Raw genomic sequence first — 23,175 nt, forward strand, 5'->3', positions numbered from 1 at the left:
CTGAAAATTTGGAATAGGTCCGTTATGATATTTATGACTTCTGTGCAAAATTTGAGGTCAACCGGACTTGATTTGATAGGTTTCAGCATTGAATATAGAAGTTAAAATTTTTTAGTTTCATTAAGCTTGAATTGGGGTATGATTAGTGTTTTTAGCATTGTTTGATGTGATTTGAGGCCTCGACTAAATTCGTATGATATTTTAGGACTTGTTGGTATATTTGGTTGAGGTCCCAGGGACCTCGGGTGAGTTTCAGATGGTTAACGGATCAAATTTGGACTTAGAACAAAGCTGAGAATTTGTTGCCTACTGATGCAATCGCACTTGCGGAAATTAGCTCGCAGGTGCGAGCTCGCAGAAGCGTGAGGTCAGCAGAAGCGCGACCGCAGAAGCGACAAAATGGTCGGAGATGCGGCCTAGGCTAAATAGGGCACTGGACCGCAGAAGCGAGTCCGGAGAAGAGGACTATTGTCCGCATAAGCAAAATGAGCCGTAGAAGCGGGCAAGACCTCGCATCTGCGAGATCGCAGATGCAGTTAAAAATTTCGCAGAAGCGAAAAGCCCTGGTCAGAACAAAAAAAGAGGGGTTGCGGGATTTTGGCATATTTGGACATTTCCAACACGGGTTGAGGCAATTTTCAGAGGGATTTCACGGGAAAACTTGAGGTAAGTCACTTGTGATCATTGTTAGTAAATAATATTGAATTATCATTGAGTATTTCGACTAGATTATATATTTTTGAGGTGAAATTTGAGGATTTAGGTCTAGGGATTTGAAAATAAGATTTGAGGATTTGAAGGTCGAGTTGATGCCAGAATTTGGTAAATTTGGTATGGTTGGACTCGTGGTTGAATGGGCATTTATATTTTATAATTTTTGTCGGGTTCCGAGACGTGGGTCCTATTGGCAATTTTTGAGTGGAATTTCGGATTTTGTTGGAATATTAGTATTTTCATATGGAATTAATTCCTATAATTTGTATTGACTGAATCAAATTAATTGTGACTAGATTCAAGGCGTTCGAAGGCTGATTCGCGAAGCAAAGGGATATTGGAATAAAGAATTACACGGTTTGAGATAAGTAACACTTCTAAACTTTATTCTGAAGGTATGAATCCTTGAATTACGTGTTATATGAATTGTTTGGAGGTGACGCACATGCTATGTGACGGGCGTGTAGGCGTGCACCATAGAAATTATGACTTAAATAAATTTCGTAGAGTTGCATAATCAAATAATCATCTCATTATTCACATGTTCCCTACGTGTTAGAGAAATTGAGCGGAGACTCGTATTAAAGATCATGTTTAGGCTACGTGCCGATATATATATATATATATATATATATATATATAGTGTCCATATAAAAGTAATTTTAAAACACACACACACACACACACACACACACACACACACACACATATATATATATATATATATATATATATATATATATATAAGTATTAAATATTATTTATTTAAAAGCTTCTTTATTATTTACACACATAAATATTAATAAATTTATATTTTAATTTGTATAAAAGCGTTTTTCCGCCGAGCTCGGTCGGAAAAATTGAATTATAAGCTATTAATTTTTGTCTTGGGCGGGAAATAAAAATTTCAAACTTTCCGACCGAAATCGGTCGAAAATTTGGAAAAAGTTTAATAAAAAATTATTTTTGTACATTATATACAAGTATGATCAGGTGTTAGTCAAATATTGACCAATTTCCGACCGAAAACGGTCGAAATTTTTATTGTTTTGCTGTGGGACCATTATTTCCGTTGTCAGAAAATCTTTTGTTGACTTTCGCGACCAAATACACTTATTTCTGACCGATTTCGGTCGGATTTTTTTCCGACCGATTTCGGTCGGTATGGCTTGGACGAAAAAGCATGTTTTCTAGTAGTGGCAGCCCAAAGGTTAGTCTTGTTACTTATTGAGTACATGGGGTCGGTTGTACTCATACTACACTCTGCACTTTGTGTGCAAATTCAGCTACTTTCGGATACGGCTATTGCTAGATTTCGGAGTTTCATCTGTTGGAGACTATCGAGGTAGCTGCTTAGCGTTCGCAGTCCTTGACTCTCTTTCCTTTCAGTTATTTGTACTGTTTTATAATTCCAGATAATATTTTTATTAGTCAGATTATGTTATCATTTAGATGCTCATGTACTCAGTGGCACTAATTTTTGGGAGTGTTTTACGGGTAAACAATTATAGTGATGCTTTTCCATACCTAATGTATGCGTAGAATTCATCACAATATAACTAGCTTTATGTTGGTCATTAGATTACCATAATTTTTTTTCTTTATTTGTGATTGGATCGACGATGTAGCAAGCTCACATAAGCAAAACAATACTCCATCTAAATAGATGTCCATTTCAATTTTAAACTTCGTTTGTAAAAGGTATTATTTCCACGCATTGTTTAACGTAAAATGAATTATACAAACCTGACCCCCTTGACGTGTATCATATACGTGTTCGTTTGTAGGTTACGATATAACTTTGCTGCATAAAGTAGGAGAAGAAAAGAGAAAAAGCTTTTTATTTCTTTTGTACTCTAACAAAAATCAAATTATGGTGGATGTCTACTCTTCCTGTATGATGTTCTCAAATGATTAATGACATATTCAATGACATATTTCTATTCTTAATAACATATTCAATGACATATTTCTATTCTTAATAACATATTCAATGACATATTTTTCTTCACTTTTCATGCCTATATAAAGGCCTTGTAATAAGTAGAAAAATACACACAATTGAAGAAGAAAATCTCTTCCTTCTCTCTATCTCCATTTCTTGTTCATGTTTTACTAAATTGCTTTTATTTCATAACAACATGTCTTGTTCATGTTTTACTAAGTTGCTTTTATTTTATAACACGTTATCAGCACGAATTGCTCATTTCATGATCTTCTACATCAAGACTATGTAAATTATAAGCAGATAATGAGATCAAGTACAATGAAAAATGTCTTGAATGATAATACAATGATAAGTTTTACATCCATCTAAACTCATTCATACTTTCATATCTTTGCATTAACTTTATGTGCAGTGTTTAATAAAAATATTTTTTTCAATTGTATCCAGTGAAATAAAGAACTGGAAATGTATGTCTTTATCTGCTACATCTCTTATAGGACAAAGATAATATTTCAACGTATATATATGTTCTGACCTTTTACATACTATGATAGATAATTATTAAGATAATTTAGTAATAATATTTTTACCATAACATGATGTATTTCATGGAAAGCAAAATTGGCATATATCCTAATTAGCATTTTTATTGCAGAGGAACTGTTTCAAGATTGAAATAGTTATATATGTCTTCTTGAAAGTTAATTTACTTATGCCTATAATTATGAAGTAATAATATTTTAAAGGCTCGAGTGCGAGTCCTAGTGAATTTTGGCCTATTATGCCAAAGATTGAGGGTAAGACGATGGGTTCAAGTCCCAACGCACTATGTTGATGAAAAGACGCTGGATTTAGGTTCCAACACATTATGGCCTAGCATGCCTTTATATGGGTAATGCATTGGGTTTGAGTCCTAATGCACCATATTGATGATGATAATAATAATAATAATAATAATAATAATAATAATAATAATAATAATAATAATAATAATAATAATAATAATAATAATAACTAAAGAAAAAATAATGTAATTTTCATAAAAAAGCATGAAGCTTGTCCCACTTGATTTGCTTCATTCTTGAAGTGAATGTGATTGCAGTACATGATAAGTCTAAATAAAGACAAGTGGTTGACCAATGAATGTGGGCGTGCGAAAGGCCAAAATAATATAATAGTTATCACTATGGTAATTATAAAAAGGGAAAAATTCTTTGAAGAGAATGTGACTTGTGATAAACATTGAGATTGCATACTCATTCCTGAAAGTGAATGTGAAAATATATATATGATAAAGATTATACATAATAATGTACTTGTGCATAGTTGGATAAATACTACAACTCACCTCTAAGGGAGGTTTGAGACAAAGAAAGATAATAAATATTATTGTGTAGTTATATGAATATATCATTGGTCGCATGCATATGATATGCCAAAAATATTTTGTCATGTCTTATGAAAGTTATTAAAAGCAAAATTAAAGCAAGAAATTATTTTGCTTGTGATGATTTTGAACATGACAATTATTATGATATGATTCTCTTTGTGAAGGAGATATTCATTATATGGATGGTGTGACAAAAGATCTTGTAGTACAAAAGCAGTTAAGAGCTCTGAAAGAACTAATTTGTTACTATCCGGATGAATGAAACTGTTCATGACATTAATATTGTAGTAAGTCTCAAAAAAAATATTTTGATTTACAAATATATTAGCCAAAGTGGTTGGCATATTGAGACTATAAATGAAAAGAAGATTGAATATGTTTATATTACTATAATCATACCGGATAAATATGAAAGGTTACCTGACTTTTCTTCTATTTATACTACACAAGTATAAGCATTATGATGCAATCACAAGCCACAAGTAAACTAGAGGTTTACTGAAATAAATATTAGTTGGCATGACCGGTTGACCATCTCGGTTCAATTATGATGCGAAAAAATTAATTGAGAATTACATTGGCATATATTGAAGAAATATAAGATTCTTCAAAAATTCTCTTGTGCTGCTTATTCTCATGATATACCAGTTAAAGTTGGGATTGAATCCATTGATTTATGGAACGAATAAAAGGTGATAAATATATGGGCTCAGTCACTTTCCATGTGGACCGTTTACTATTATATGATTTTAATAGATGCATCTATTCTATGGTCACATGTGCATTTGTTATCAACTTGTAGTTTGGATTTTGCAAAATTGATTACTCAAATTATTAGAGCACAGTTCCAGAATATAAATTATGATGATTTATCTTGATAATACTGGTTTAAATCCAAGTTGGTTTAGCAGAAATTATATGCCTCCAATTATATCTAAATTATTGGTTATGAGAACAAAATTGCCAAAATAAAATTTGGTATGTGATGTATTATTTAATATACAACAGCACTTGTACGCATCTAGCCAAGTTATGATAAGTTCTCCCTATCACAATCGGTTCAGGGTCAGGAACCAAATAATTTTCATCTACAAATATGAATGTGCAAATAAGGCTAAGGATATGTGTTGGTGATCCCAACAATAGGGGAAGAAAATAGGCAGCTGAAAAATTAATGCATGTAATAAATTATTATGAGTACATCGAGATCCTCGTACGAGAAAATGTGAACTTGAAGTTCAAGTAATAATTCATTTGCAAAATATTGCCGGGCGTATTTGCTGACCCAAAGCTAAATGTCATATTCAGCTGCTAATGCTCCAAATAAAATAAAGTTCATAATGAATAGAGTCCATGGCATGCATAAAGCATAATAGACTAATCGGTTCCAAAGATAAAACTCCTTGAAGAAGGAGATGAGCAAATGTTCAAGATGGTCATAATAAGGAGGCAAGTGCTCTAGAAGAGCACCACGGCATAACACTTCATAAGACCTCATGGGAAAGGCTCAGGTACCTGAAAATAATAAGATAAAGAGATCTCAATAAGTTATGTCTTTATTGGGTAATAGTAAAACCGATATAAAATGACCGTTGACGATATTGTTAATATAATGTAGCGCTCAATATTATTAATATTGACGAGGATTTTGAGCTCAAATCTATCATGAAATTTGGACAGATAAATGATTGGCCAAATGAAAAATATGCAATGAAAATTGATTTCAACTGAAAAATATGAAGTTGGACGGATAGTCCCAACACCTGAAAGTATAAAGTCAGTGGAGGTATAAATGCGTTCTTGTACGAAAAAAAAGAAGGTCAAGTCGATAAACATAAAGATGACTTGTGTCACAAGAAAATTTCTAAATATCCTGGCATTGATTATATAAAGACATGTTCTCCTGTGGTGGATGTCGCCATTTTAGGTTTTAATCTCGCAATACAAGAAAAATGTGATATGCATATAATTGAAATCATTGAAGGATTTAAACTGTTCTGAAGCATATTAAGATTTCCAAGAAATTTATTAAATAAAGCTTCAAAAATCCTTATACGGATTGAAACAATCAGGGCGCATGTGGTATAGTCGCCTGAGTGAGTACCTGTTGAAAGAAGGGTACAAGAAGGATTCAATTTGTCCTTGTATCTTTATAAAAAGATCTGGATCTAAATTTGTTATAATCACCGTGTATGTTGATGATTTAAATATCATTGGAACTCCTAGGGAGCTTCCTAAAACAGTAGAGCTTCCTAAAGCAGTAGACTATTTAAAGAAAGAATTTGAAATGAAAGATCTTGGAAAGACAGAATTTTATCTTGGTCTACAGATTGAGAATATGAAAGATGAAATTTTTGTCCATCAATCAGCATACACTAAAATTATTTTTAAAGCGATTTTATATGGATAAAGCACATCCATTCTGACCTCATGAAAATAATGAAGAGCTTCTTGGTCCCGACGTACTATATCTTAGTGCAATTGGTGCACTAATGTATCTTTCTAATATTACAAGGTCTGACATAACTTTTTCAGTTAATGTCTTAACAAGATATAGCTCTGCTCCTATAAGGAGATATTGGAATGGAATCAAACACATATTACGGTATCTAAAAGGGACTACCGGTATGAGATTATTTTATGGCAATAATTGTAGTCCTGATCTTGTTGGTTATGCCGTTGCTAGGTATTTATATGACCCACAAAAGGTTCGATCTCAAACAGGCTATGTGTTTACATATGGAGGCACTGCCATATCTTGGCGATCGACTAAGCAATCAATCGTGGCTACTTCATCTAATCATGCTGAGATAATTGCATTCATGAAGCAAGTCGAGAATGTGTATGGTTGAGATCTATAATACACCTTATTCGAGACAAATATGGTTCGAAGTGTGACAAACTACCCACAATTTTGTATGAAGACAATGCAGCATGCATAGCCTAGTTGAAGGGAGGATTCATAAAAGGGGATAGGACAATGCACATTTCACCAAAGTTATTTTTCACATAAGATCTTCAAAAGAATGGTGATATCAATGTGCAACAGATCGTTCAAGTGATAATATGGCTGATTTGTTCACTAAATCTCTACCGACGTCAACCTTCAAGAAACTAGTGTACAAGATTGGGATGCGAATGCTCAAGGATGTGAATTGATGCTCTCATCAGGGGGAGTTAATACGCGTTGTACTCTTTTTTCCTTACAAAGTTTTGTCCCACTGGGTTTTCCTTGCAAGATTTTTAACGAGGCAACCAAAAGGCGTATTTCTAAACATGTGTATTCTTTTTCCTTCACTAGAATTTTTTTCCCATAGGGTTTTTTCCTAATAAGGTTTTAACGAGGCACATTATCTATGAACATCTAAGGGGGAGTGTTATAAGAAAAATCAAATTATGGTGGATGTCTACTCTTCCTCCATGATCTTTTCAAATGCTTAATGACATATTCAATAACATATTTCTATGCTTAATGATATATTCAATGACACATTTTTCTTCACTTTTCATGCCTATATAAAGGTCTTTTAATAAGTAGGAAAAAAATACACAATTGAAGAAGAAAATCTCTTCCTTCTCTCTATCTCCATTTCTTGTTCATGTTTTACTAAATTGCTTTTATTTCATAACAACATGTCTTGTTCATGTTTTACTAAGTTACTTTTATTTTATAACATTTTGTAGTTTTTCATTTTTCATTTTTAAAATTTCATTTTCTTCATTATATTGTTCACGTAGGGATATAATTTAAGAAGTTGAGCGCCATTAGAGAATTGAATTTATTGCACTCATCAGTAGATATTCCAAAAAAACTTTTGTTACATAAAATATGAAAATATCGAAATGTGTGTAATTGTTACTAAAACTATAAAAGATAGTTGTATCATATATATAAGCGAAACGTGAGAGTTGTGTACAATTCTTCATCAAACTAAACTAGTCAAAGCTAACAAACCATTTCATAATTAATACCCTTGGACAAGTAGAAGCTAAGTTCCTTTGTCTCCCACCACAACCACCCCAGTCAACAAGCTTTTGATAATAGAATCCCTCAATTATCTTTTTAAACAATTGTACTGTCCTAGTGAATTTGTGCGTATTTTGACTATTCGAGTAACTGTATCCATCAAAGTTTGAATAGAAGGAAAAAAAAATCGCCAAGCATTTTGCATCCGCAAGAATTTGAAGCTGAAACTTCATAATTTTTCACCCACTTCATTAACCACTTGTTAAGTCATACATCGAGAGCAGGAAGACCTATCAAATTTGATAGATAAAAAATAAACACGGATGTTTTAATATCAAAATTCAATTAAAACGCTTAGGTTTCTACAGCTAAGTTGATTAAGAGTGATATCACAATATATCAAACATCATTTACACAGTTGCTATCTCTGTTAAAATTGCTTCCACCAAGTGCCCACTACTAGAAAAACTGCTCTATGGTTGAGCTTGTCTAGTTATAATCATAAGGTTATGAAAGATTAATTAATTTGGGATCTTTACATAAATAGTCAATCACATTCATTGTTTACTTTTTTAGTCATACTAGTTTTTGGACACGCGCGCAATTATAACAAATTAATATAATATTACCTAAAATGCTATTTGTCATAAAATTAAAATTACAGAAGAAATACAAATCTTTAAAAATGATCAATGAACCTATTTAGTTAACTAAATAAAGAAAAGGCCAATGGCTATATTGTTCGCAATAGTATCTCAGAGCTTTCATAACCTTTCGACTTCTTTGAGGAAATTACTTGAAAGGACAAGTTTGAAATGAAATAATTATATCTCTAGGAATTTTCTTATATTATTTTTATAAGCAACGTTTACATAATGGGTGAGGAAACATTCTTAGACCAGCTCTGAGAAGATATAAAAATAGTTGGTTGATGTTTGTAATTAGAAAAAAGAAGAAGAGAAAAGCTAAAAAGAAATTAAATATTGAAGTTTTGTCCTTGAGTACTCTATTAAACTCAAAGGAGCACCAATGAGCCTGGCATGTTCTCTCATTACATATTTTTCTTCTTTCAACTCATCTATTCTACGAAAAAGACTTCTTTTTTCTTCTTCCAACACTCATCTCTTTTACCACCAAATTCCATGTAAAAGTAGAACTATTCGGTACTAATTTCTTTTGTGCTCTTTTTATGGTTAAAGCGTTAATTTAAAATTTTAAAAATCACATATGCTTTAGAAGCCAAGATTTGACTATATTGCTCAAAACAGTATTGTATACGGTCAAAACCGAGTTTGTCCTTCGTGTGACTAATCAAGATTGAGGCGTGATGGACTGAGATTCGTCATGGTAATATCGAGCTATGATGTGAAGTCGGGCTGCTGAGTTCGAGCCCTAAAACCGACCAAGGTCGGTTTCAGCCGAAATCGATATCGAGCCCAGATAGAGGTCGAGCGAATAGATACCGATCGAGACCACGATCGGCCGAGATCGAGAACGAGCCCAGATGGAGTTCGAGCAAATAGATACCGATCGAGACCACGATCGAGAACGGTCGAGTTCAGGCTCGAGCCAAGGGACAAAGGAGCCGTTATAGCCGCATTTGGGGAGAGAATCTCGGCAAAAATCAAGAAAAAAACTAATTAATTAATCTATCATGGGATCCCCACTATATTTTTTTAATTATATCCAAAGTAGGGCTCCTCCTATATATTAGAGTGGATGTCATTTGTAAGAGGGACTCATTCATACACTCTCACATTTAGAGATTTACACAACTTATAGCAAATATTGCCATTCTTTGGGCTTTTTATATTGTTTCATATATTCGTTTAAGCAAATGTTTTCTGCTCTATTTGAGTTTGTATTCATTTTTTTTACAGTCACTATTCGATATATTTTTACTTATCGTTCCAATTTGTACCAATTACACCATGTATCCTGAGGACTACGTATAAATTCAACTCTATCCGTTTTTTGGGTAAACAGTTTGATGCCCACCGTGGGGCTAAGGATAATTGTCACGACCCCAAATTTCCTCCGTAGGATGTCGTGATGGCACCTAGTCTCTAAGACTAGGTAAGCCTATCAATGCGGAATAATAATAAATATCTGAAATAAATAAACTACAATTCAAACAATTTCAACTCCCAAAATCCGGTAGAAATAAGTCACAAGCTTCTAAGAATTTATTCTCAATGTCTCTATATGTCAAGGTCTAAATAAAATATAAGGAAGCAACATAAAATGATAGAAGGGGACTCCGGAGTCTGCGGACGCTGGCAGATATACCTCGAAGTCTCCGTGCGCAGGTAACTCACTGACGTCTAGGCTGGTAAAATGTACCTGGATCTGCACAAAAAGATATGCAAAAGCGTAGTATGAGTACACCACAGCGGTACCCAGTAAGTGCCATGCCTAACCTCGGTAGAGTAGTGACGAGGTCAGGTGAGGCCCTACTGAATATAATAATGGCATGGTAAAATATTTATCAATGTAGTAAAATAAAATGAGGAAATGAATCAAATAGTATGTCACATTTAATGACACCAAATAATTGCAAATAATATCTTGTGGAATCAAAACAGAATTTCCTTTAACTTTATGAAAATCACAACAACTAATCGAAAGCAACTATGGCCATAAATCAATATCAACAAGGGCACTCCCGAGGTACCGCCTCATAGTCCCAAATCATAAATAAATTCACAATATCTCATTTCCTTATATCACCGCGGGAGCCTTCACAATTTATTTAAAGAAAATATTTTTTTTCCGAAATAGCATCCCGCGTTTTAGCCACCCTTATCACACCGCATGACTTCTAGTAGTTCCCCTACTAGCCACGCGTATCAAGCCACCCTTATCTCACCGCATACGTTTCAACACCCAGACCTTATACCACCGCATGCGTATCAATATCACAATATATCACAATTTGCACCTCAAGTGCTCAAATAATTTAACTTGCCAAAATAATTCAACAATAATATTTTTTCACAATAAAGAGCTCACGGCTCATGCCAAAATAAATCATCAATAATAGTTTTTCACAATAAAGAGCTCACGGCTCCCTCACAATGAGTATAAAAATATTCAGGAGTAAATAATTTAGGAAAATAATATTTTAAAATCTTTACTACGTTGCTTCAATATCAAGTTTAAAAATGTCAAATACTTCATATTAATAATATTTAATTTAAAGAAAATCAACCTTCAAATAATGCACAGAATAAAAGAAACCAAGTTTCAACTAAACAGGTAAAACAATTAGTAAGAAAAGATCAAACAAATTTGAAGTATATATCTCATATCAATGATGAAGAATATAACAAGATAAAATAATTTAATAAATGCGCAACAGTGATCTACACAATTTAAAAATATAATCTTTCGCAATTTATCCCGTGTACACACTCGTCACCTCATGCACACGACATTCAATATATTTCAATAATCACATCAATACCAATCCTAGGGAAAATTTTCCCCACACAAGGTTAGACAGGTCACTTACCTCGACTTGCTCCAATTTAACCAAGTATTATGCTTTTTCCTCGAATTTCTAACTCCGATCGACTCGTATCTAGTCATAATTAATTCGATACAGTCAACAAAAATTATAGTAATCAATTTTATAAGAAAATATTACATTTTCATTAAAATCCGAAATTAGCTCAAAATTTGTCCGTGGGACCCACATCTCAGAATCCGACTAAACTTATAAAATCCGACAACCCATTCAATTACGAGTCCACCCATACCAATTTTACCAAAATCCGATAAAAACTCGACCTCCAAATCTTAAATTTTCGTTTTTGGAAGATTTTGCAAAAATCTTGATTTCTTCCATTTAAATCCGAAATAAATAATGAATATGACCATGGATTTATGAAATATAATCACATTTGGATATATGAAACTTACCCAAGTTGAAGTCTTGAAGAAATCCTCAAAATCGCCCAAGAACCGTGCTCCAAAACTCCAAAACGAAATGAAGGAAATGATCAGTTTTGGTCCTTAAGTTTCTGCCCCAAATACACTATTCCGGTCGCTAAAAGTCCAATCCCGTCGCTAAAAGTGTCACATCTGGTCGCTAAAGGTGCACACAGGACTATTTACACCAGCAGTTTTATTTCACTAAAAAGGCTCTAACTCCATCATACGAACTCGGAATTTGATGATTCTTGTTCCTATGAGTCACAAATAAAACTACGAACTCATTCTTTCAATCGAAACTCAATTCGGAGCTCATTTGCTCAATGTGATACCAATTTCGCTCGTTAAACAATTAACTCATATTTCGCGCTTAAAACTCAATCGCGACTTGATGAAATTAGACCAAACTTTCAAGATCACTCCTATAATTCATTATCAAAATGTCAAAAGTCTCGAAATCGAATTTCGATCTCTAGAACTAAAAATGGACTTTTGGATCATTACATGCTTATGTTGAAAACATTAAACTCTTCCTCGACAGCCTGTAGTATATCAATCATAACTTCTTGTACTCAACTCCAACTGCCAAACAGTTTAAAGTTCTACAAACTAGAATCAAAGGGCTACAACTTTTATGTTTTGATAATGTTGAGATTCCTTATAGATTTCGAGATATAAGCTCCCAAAGTCAGCCCTGTGCAGCAGAAATTTCTAGCGATGCACACTGCTGTAGCCAAAATCTGCAGTACCAGCTTTAGTCAATCGATCATAACATTTTGTATAAATATTTGAATGATAAATGGTTTATTATTGTGGAAACTAGAATCAAAGGGCTACAACTTTCATGTTTTGATAATGTTCAGATTCCTTATAGATTTCGAGATATAAGCTCCCAAAATCAGCTCTGCGATTGCACCGGTTGCTGTACAAACATAGCTTTTGCAGCAGAAATATTCAAGCAGTTCCTTTTTGTCCGAAATCCATTCCGTTAACCTTCCGAAATCCATCCGAGACCCTCGGGACCTTAACCAAATATACCAACATGTCCCAAAATACAATATGAACTTAGTTGAGGCTTCAAACCATGCCAAACAATGCCGAAATTACGAAACGCGCATTGAATCGAATTATGAGTTTTCAAATCTTCCAACTTCTATATTTTGCGCCGAAACATATCAAATCAATTCCGATTGACCTCAAATTTTGCACACAAGTCATAAATGATGTAATGGATTTATGAAAATTTTCAGAATCGGATTTCGACCCCGATATCAAAAAGTCAACCCCTCGGTCAAACTTCTCAAAAATTCAACTTTCGGCATTTCAAGCCTAATTCCATTACGGACTTTCAAATAAAATTCCGATCACGCTCCTAAGTCCAAAATCACCATACGAAGCTATTGGATTCATCAAAATTCTATTCCGGGGTCATTTGCACATAATTCGACATCCGGTCTCTATTTGAACTTAAACTTTAAATTTTTTATCAAAATTCTATATCTCGGGCTAGGGACCTCGGAATTTGATTCCGGGCATACGCCTAAGTCCCAAATAACGATACGGACCTACCGGAACTGTCAAAATACTTATCCGAGTCCGTTTGCTCAAAATATTGACCAAAGTCAACTCAGTTGAGTTTTAAAGCTCTAATTCACATTTTAATCCATTTTTCACCTAAAAACTTTTCCGAAAATTTTTTACGGACTGCACACTCAAGTCGAGTAATGGTAAATAGTGCTTAGATCACATAATTAATCAGTAAATTTAAAGATGACATTTTGGGTCATCACAATAATAGTGGTTATTTGATACGAATCTCTGTAAAACACACTATTTCACACTTGTTCTTGGAAGTGTCTTTAATTTCAGATTAAAAATGACAAACTCTCAAATAATGGCCCTATCTATCGACAATGAAGTTGGCCTTCAAGATGAGAATAACAACATGACTCCCGGGGATGAAAGGCCATTCGTCGACCCCGTTGGAACTCGAGTCGTAGATCCAATTGACAGTAATTCACATATGGCCATTGAGGCGAACCAACGTTCCGACCTAGAAAACAGCATTCATGGTAAAACTCGATCTGCAGTTCGAAATACACCAAATGCTGGAGAAGACGGGATCAACATGCGTATGATTTTCGAGATGTTGCAAGCTCAACAAGTAGCGATAGCTTAGTTGTAGAGCCAAACTCAAGCACCAAATAGGCTCGAGCCCGTTCCACCCCAAGAAGTCACCCACAAAATGGGGCCAGCTATAGTGAGGTCGAATGAACAAGAATTGGGGACTAGTCCTGAAATTATTAAGATGCTCGAGGAATTGGCAAAACGAATAGAGTCAGGAGAAAAAAGAATAGAAGAAAATGACAAAAAAGTAGAAACTTATAACTCCAGGGTTGATCAGATCCCGGGAGAACCATCGGTATTGAAGGGCTTAGATTCCAAAAAATTCGTATAAAAGCCTTTCCCCCCAAGCGCGACTCCCAAACCGATCCCCAAGAAGTTTTGCATGCTCAAAATTCTTAAATATAATGGAACAACCGATCCCAACGAACATGTCACCTCTTACACATGTGCCATTAAAGGGAACGACCTAAAAAATGATGAGATCAAGTCCGTATTATTAAAGAAGTTCGGTGAAACCCTATCAAAAGGGCACAATGGTATGGTATCATAATTTACCACCTAACTCTATCGATTCTTTTGCTATGCTTGCAGATTCTTTCGTAAAAGCACATACCGGAGCCATAAAGGTTGAGACCAGGAAGTTGGATCTTTTCAAGGTAAGGCAAAAAGATAACGAAATGCTAAGGGAGTTCGTATCTCGTTTCCAAATGGAACGAATGGATTTACCACCTGTCACGGATGATTGGGTCATTCAAGCTTTCACCCAAGGACTTTACGAATGAAGCTCGATGGCTTCACGACGGTTGAAGCAGAACTTGATCGAGTACCTGGCTGTTACTTGGGCCAATGTACACAATCGATATTAATCGAAGATTAGAGTCGAATACGACCAGTTGGGTTCCAGGCCTATTATTAAAAGGGACATCGACCGAGAACCAAGGTCGAACAAAGACCGATATAGGCCGTATAACGGAGATCGTAGGGGCAGCGAACTTACACGCAATCTGGTACGAGGCGAAATAAGAAGCGATCGAGGCCAAGGATCTCGGTTGCTGATAACTAAGAATGGGTTCAACATGCATATCGGATATAAGGAAGCACCACGATTATTAGAGTATAACTTCAACATTGATGCCTCCGCAATCGTGTCAGCTATCGGACGCATCAAAGATACTAAATGGCCTCGACCTCTACAATATGATCTAGCCCAGAGAAATCCCAATCAAATGTGCAAGTATCATGGTACTCATGGCCACAGAACGGAAGATTGCCGGCAGTTGAGAGAGGAGGTAGCCCGGTTATTCAATGAAGGGCACCTTCGAGAGTTCTTAAGTGACCGAGCCAAAAACCATTTCAAAAATAGAGATTTCAATAGACAAAACGAACAAGAAGAGCTACAACACATCATCCACATGATCATCAGAGGGATCGATACCCCCCAGGGGCTGGTGCTTAAGCGCACCAAGATGTCGATCATAAGAGACAAGCGATCTCGAACTCAGGACTACGTACCTAAAGGAACCTTATCATTTAGTGACGAAGACGCAGAAAGAATTATGCAGCCCCATAACGATGCACTGGTAATATCTGTACTTATGAATAAAACTCAAGTTAAGCATGTGTTAATTGATCCAGGTAGCTCGGCCAACATTATTCGATCGAGCGTCATAGAGCAACTCAAATCTATAGGACCAGGTCGTACCCGCAACCTTGGTACTAAACGGATTCAATATGGCATGTGAAACTACTAAGGGCGAGATAATTCTTCCAGTTAATGTAGCTGGGAAAATCGAAGGAACGAAGTTCCACATGGTCAAAGGTGAATAAGATATAACGCCCTGTTCGGGAGGCCATGGATACACAACATGAAAGCAGTACCCTCAACCCTGCACCAAGTTCTACAATTCCCGACATTTGAGGGAATCAAAATGGTCTAAGGGGAGCAACCGACCGCAAAATAAATGTTTGTCGTCAATGATGTAATTTCGATATCACCATTATCTTCGGCAAAGGGATCAGGTTCGAAGGAGAAACGGGACACCAAATAGCAATCATAAACGCCATCCTCGACCCAACTAGAGAAACGGGAGACTGACGAAGAGGATGATTATGGAATCCCTCGATCCTTCATGGTTCCCGATGATTCCGACGCTACCAAATCGACGATCGAATTGCTGGAGCAAATCACGCTAATCGAACATCTGCCCGAGCAAAAGGTATACCTGGGTACGGAGTTAGACCCCGAGCTCAGGAAAAATCTCATTCAATTTCTTATAGCTCACATGAATTGTTTCACTTGGTCCTATCTTGACATGACAAGGATCCCACCGGGAGTCACCACTCATAGACTAAGCTTAGATCCGAAATTCCATCTGGTAAAACAAAAGAGAAGGCCCCAGTCCGAGGTCAAATATGCCTTCATCAAAGACGAGGTAACCAAACTTCTTAAAATAGGATCCATTCGAGAAGTAAAATATCCCGAATGGCTAGCAAATGTGGTAGTAGTTCCTAAGAAGGGAAACAAACTTAGAATGTGTATAGATTATAAAGATCTGAATAAAGCATGCCTTAAGGATTCTTTTCCTTTGCCTAATATCGATTATATGATCGATGCCATGGCTAGCCATGATACTCAATTTTCTCGACGCCTACTCCGGGTACAACCAGATACAGATGAACCCGGAGGATCAGGAAAAGACCTCGTTTATCACTAAGTATGGTACCTACTGTTATAACGTGATGCCATTCAGTCTAAAAAATGCTGGTGCAACTTATCAACGCCTAGTAAAGTGAATGTTCGAGAAGTAAATAGGAAAGTCAATGGAAGTTTATATTGATAACATGTTAGTTAAGTCCCTGCGAGCAGAGGACCATTTAAAGCATTTGCAGGAAACTTTTGACATATTGGGGGAGTAAAATATGAAGCTCAACCCCAAAAAATGTGCATTCGGGGTTAGCTCGGGCAAGTTTCTTGGTTTCATGGTGTCCAATCGAGGAATCGAGATCAACCCCGATAAAATCAAAGCTATCGAGGACATCACGGTAGTATATAACGTAAAGGCCGTACAGAGTTTAACGGGGCGGATAGCCGCCCTAGGACGATTTATTTCGAGGTCCTCAGATATGAGCCACTGATTTTTCTCTCTGCTTAAGAAGAAAAGTAACTTTGCATGGACTTCGAAATGTCAGCAGGCTTTGGAAGAACTAAAGTGGTATTTATCAAGCCCGACGTTGCTTCATACCCCGAAGGTAGTTGAACAGCTTTACCTGTACTTAGCTGTCTCGGAGATAGCGGTGAGTGGAGTTCTGGTTTGAGAAGAACGAGGTACGCAATTCCCTATTTATTATGTCAGTCGAACTTTAGGCGAGGCCGAAACTTGATATCCACACTTAGAAAAATTAGCGCTTGCTTTAATAAGCGCCTCTAGAAAACTCAAGCCATATTTCTAGTGTCATCTGATACATGTTGTAAAAACTTATCCTCTTCGAAATATTTTGCACAAACCCGAGCTTTCAGGTCGATTGGCCAAATGGGCCATAAAAATCGGCGGGTATGATATTGAGTTTCGACCCCGAACAGCTATCAAATCTCAAATCTTAGCAGACTTTGTGGCTGACTTTGCATCCCTCATACCCGAGATTGAAAAAGAACTTCTGATAAAATCGGGTACATCTTCGGGTGCATGGACCCTCTTTACGGAGGGTGCCTCGAACGTGAAGGGGTCAGGACTGGGCATCGTACTAAAATCACCAACAAGTAATGTAGTTAGACAGTCTATCATGACTACAAAATTGACTAACAAAATTGTAGGTCGTGAACCAACTAGAAGCTTGGGAGCCGAGGTCGTAGAGGCTAAATGTGATTCCCTCCTCATGGTAAATCAAGTTAACGGGACTTTTGAAGTCCGAGAAGATCGAATGGAGAGGTACTTGGATAAATTATAGGTGACTTTACATCGATTTAAGGAATGGACTTTGCAACATATACCTCGAGAGCAGAACAACGAGGCCGACGCTCTTGAAAACTTAGGTTCATCGGTCGAAGATGACGAACTCAACTCGGGGACTGTCGTACAACTCATAAGATCGGTAATCGAAAAAGTCCACGCCGAGATAAACTCCACAAGTTTAACCTGGGATTGGAGAAACAAATACATAGAATACTTCAAGAACGGGAAGCTTCCGTCAGATCCAAAAGAATCGAGGGCCCTGCGCACAAAGGCAGCACGGTTCACCTTGTCTGAAGACAGAACGCTATTTAGGAGGACATTCGATGGTCCACTGGCAATATGTTTGGGACCGGGAGACACCGATTACATCCTACGTGAAATTCACGAGGGCACTTGTGGAAATCATTCTGGTGTCGATTCGTTGGTCCACAAAGTAATCAGAGCAGGATATTATTGGACCGATATGAACAAGGATGCAAGTGAGTTCGTTCAAAAATGCGACAAATGCCAAAGACATGCGCCCATGATTCATCAACCCGTGGAGCTGCTCCACCCGGTCCTATCTCCATGACCCTTCATGAAATGGGGAATGGACATCATCGGGCCCCTCCCATCGGCCCCAGGTAAAGCTTAGTTCATTTTGTTTATGACTGATTGCTTCTCTAAATGGGTTGAATCAAATGCTTTCGAGAAAGTTAGAGAAAAAGAAGTGATAGACTTCATTTGGGACCACATCATATGTCGATTCGGGATGCCATCTGAGATTGTATGTGATAATGGAAAACAATTCATCGGCAGTAAAGTAACTAAATTTCTCGAGGATCACAAGATCAAAAGGATACTATCAACACCTTATCATCCCAGTGGGAATGGACAAGCCGAATCGACCAACAAAACCATCATCCAAAATCTTAAGAAGAGATTAATCGATGCTAAAGGAAAATGGAGAGAAATACTACCCGAGGTCCTATGAGCATACCGCACAATATCGAAATCCAGTACCGGAGCAACACCATTCTCGTTAGTTTATGAGGTCGAAGCTCTTATCCCGGTTGAGGTCGGAGAACCTAGCATTAGGTTTCGATATGCAACAAATGAGTCAAATAACGAGACCATGAACACGAGCCTGGAACTGTTGGACGAAAGACAAAAGCTGCTCTGGTCCGATTGGCCGCCCAAAAACAGCGGATCGAAAGATACTATAATCGAAGAACCAATCTTCGATATTTTAAAATCGGGGTCTTGGTGCAAAGGAAAGTCACCCTTAACACCCAAAATCCGAATGAAGGGAAACTGGGTCCGAATTGGGATGGACCGTATCAGGTTCTCGAAATCATCGAAAAAGGATCCTACAAGTTCGGTGTGATAAACGGCAAACAGCTACCGAGCAATTGGAACGTATCGCACCTAAAACGATACTACTGCTAAGGTAAGACCCTCCCATGTTCATTTGTATTTCGAAATTAACCCTTGCCGGTGTCCGACCAGAAACAAGGATGGATTCTTCAACTCGAAGCCTTTAGGTCTGAAAGCACGCATTGCACTCTTTTTTCCTTAGACCGGTTTTGTCACAAATGGGTTTTTTCTGCGAGGTTTTAAATGAGGTAACTATTGATCGTGCTAACTTAGAACAATTCAACAGTGTCTGAGGCCTCTTTACAATCAACCTCGAATATTGAGGGGCATTACCCTCGAATATATCAAGTTCGATACAAGGAAATTACTTCATGGCAACAAGGTCTCGATAGGAAAAATTTGTAAGGGCCAAATGGTCAAACGAACCATGCCCGCATAGTTTGCTCGAGCCTTGGCACAAAACATGAGCGCATGTATAATGACTTATAAAGAGAAATTTATTCTTTACCGATACCTCATATCTCAGAAAGATTCTTCTGCGTCATATTTTTGATCTATTAATTCGAGTTTGAGTAAACACTCACTCGACCATAAAGCCTAAGGACTACCTTAACTCGAGTTCGAGAAATCATTCTCACTTGACTGTAAAGCCTAAGGGCTACTCTAATTCGAGTTCGAGCAAACAATCACTCGACCGAAAAGCCTAAAAGCTACCTTAACTCGAGTTCCAAAAATCATTCTCACTCGACCGTAAAGCCTAAGGGCTACATTAATTCGAGTTCGAGCAAACACTCACTCGACCATAAAGCCTAAGGGCTACCTTAATTCGAGTTCGAGCAAACACTCACTCGACTATAAAGCCTAAGGGATACATTAATTCGAGTTCGAGCAAATACTCACTCGACCATAAAGTCTAAGGGCCGCATTAACTCGAGTTCGAGCAAACACTCACTCGACCATAAAGCCTAAGGGCTACCTTAATTCGAGTTCGAGAAATCATTCTCACTCAACTATAAAGCCTAAGGGCTATATTAATTCGAGTTCGAGCAAACACTCACTCGACTAAAAAGCCTAAAGGCTATATTAATTCGAGTTCGAGCAAACACTCACTCGACTGAAAAGCCCTAAGGGCCGCATTAACTCGAGTTCGAGCAAACACTCACTCGACCATAAAGCCTAAGGGCTACCTTAATTTGAGTTCTAGCAGACACTCACTCGACTGCTATATTAATTCGAGTTCGAGCAAACACTCACTCGACTATAAAGCCTAAGTGCTACATTAATTCGAGTTCGAGCAAATACTCACTCGAACATAACAAGGTCGCATTAATTCGAGTTTGAGAAAACACTCACTCGACTGAAAAGCCTAAAGGCTACCTTAACGCGAGTTCGAGAAATCATTCTCACTCGACCATAAAGCCTAAGGGATACATCAATTCGAGTTCGAACAAACACTCACTCGACTGAAAAGCCTAAGGGCTGCCTTAACTCGAGTTCGAGAAATCATTCTCACCTGATCGTAAAGCCTAAAGGCTACATTAATTCGAGTTCGAGCAAACACTCGCTCGACCATAAATCCTTAGGGTTACATCAATTCGAGTTCGAGCAAACACTCACTCGACCATAAAGCCTAAGGGCCGCATTAACTCGAGTTCGAGCAAACACTCACTCAACCATAAAGCCTAAGGGCTACCTTAATTTGAGTTCTAGCAAACACTCACTCGATAGCTACATTAATTGGAGTTCGAGCAAACACTCACTTGACTATAAAGCCTAAGGGCTACATTAATTCGAGTTCGAGCAAACACTCACTCGACTATAAATCCTAAGGGCTACATTAATTCGAGTTCGAGCAAATACTCACTCGACCATAAAGCTTTAGGGATACATTAATTCGAGTTCGAGCAAACACTCACTCGACCATAAAACCTAAGGGCCGCATTAACTCGAGTTCGAGCAAACACTCACTCAACCATAAATCCTAAGGGCTACCTTAATTTGAGTTCTAGCAGACACTTACTCGACTGCTACATTAATTTGAGTTCGAGCAAACACTCACTCAACTATAAAGCCTAAGGGCTACATTAATTCGAGTTTGAGAAAACACTCACTAGACTATAAAGCCTAAGGGCTACTTTAATTCCAGTTCGAGCAAACACTCACTCGACCATAAAGCCTTAAGGCCACATTAATTCGAGTTCGAGCAAACACTCACTCGACCATAAAGCCTAAAGGCCACATTAATTCGAGTTCGAGCAAACACTCACTGGACTGAAAAGCCTAAAGGCTACCTTAACTCGAGTTCGGGAAATCATTCTCACTTGACCATAAAGCCTAAGGGCTACCTTAACTCGAGTTCAAGAAATCATTCTCACCTGACCGTAAAGCCTAAAGGCTACATTAATTCGAGTTTGAGCAAACACTCACTCGACCATAAAGCCTAAGGTCTACCTTAGTTCGAGTTCAAGAAATCACTCTAACTCGACTAAAAAATCTATGGGCTATCTTAGATCGAGTTCGAGAAATCACTCTCACTCAATCGAAAAGACTAAAGGCTACTTTAGCTCGAATTCGAGCAAATCATTTCACTTGACCTCTATTCGTCAAGTCTAAAAGCTATCTTAGTTCGAGTTCGAACATTCACTCGAGGACTACCTATAAGAAAAGGTCAAGTTCAAACATTCACTCAGACTTTCAAGTAGTTATCCTATGCTGAGGCACTTTTTGGCCTTAGTATAAATTAACAAGAAAGGCAAAAGATTCATAAGCCATAAAAAGAAAGAAAGTTTTATATATACCAAAAATCATTTACAAGGGCACCATGGCCCGACCAAGCTTTTCTACAAAAGAACAAAACGGTCTTAAAACGAAGAAGAAAAATACTAAAAGGACTTAGTCCTCTCCAGGAGCAGCATCTTCACCCTCGAGGCCTCCTTCGCTCTCAGAACCGCTCATACTCCTGGTATCATCATCATCGGGAAAGGCCAACACTCTGGCTTCGGCTTCAAGCTCTTTTGTATTTTCCATCTCGGCTGTAAGATCGAAGCCACGAGCATAGATCTCCTCTAGAGTCTCCCTCCGAGATTGGCATTTAGCATGCTCGGCAACCCAATTTGCTCGAGCTTGAGAAGTCTCGGCAACCTCTTTTGCTTGAACCTGAGCGGTTTCAGTATCGGACCGGTAAACAGCCACCATTGCATCAGCATTAGCCATGGCTATTTTGGCCTCCGATTTGGCTGTTGCCAGTTCCGAGGCCAGTCTCTCTCGATCAAAAGTCACTGAGCCCAAACCGAGACTGGAACTCCTAGATATTCTTGGCTTGCATAAAGGCCCTCTCTTTCAAGCTTCGGAGTTGTTCCTCAATCGAGGCCAGTTGAGCCCGGGCAGTCTCTTTTTCAGTGGCAAGGCGGTCCATGTTTTTTTTCCACTTCTCGGCCCCCGCTCTCACTGTGCCTACCTCGGCACGAAGCTGCCCTATCATATCAAGCTTTTGCTAAACCTGCGGGACCGAACTATTAGCCGTCACGCCCAAATCAGTGTCATTAACTTCAAAGATTCTCTTTACCTTCTCAGACAAATCGACTTGTTCTTTCCGAGCTGCTTCTAGCTCGGCCCGAAGTCCTTTTGCTTCTCCTTCCCTCTGCTCACTGAGAAGCTTGAAGGTGTCTCTCTCCTCAGTAAGCCCTCAAATTTCGACTTCGGACCGGCTTATCTCCCCTCGAGATCGGAAAAATTCCTCGTGATAGAGTGCAGAAGCCTACAAAAAATAAAAAGGAGATACAAAAGT

The sequence above is a fragment of the Nicotiana tabacum genome, chromosome 22, assembly GCF_000715075.1.
Source record: "Nicotiana tabacum cultivar K326 chromosome 22, ASM71507v2, whole genome shotgun sequence".
In the NCBI taxonomy this organism is placed as follows: Eukaryota; Viridiplantae; Streptophyta; class Magnoliopsida; order Solanales; family Solanaceae; genus Nicotiana; species Nicotiana tabacum.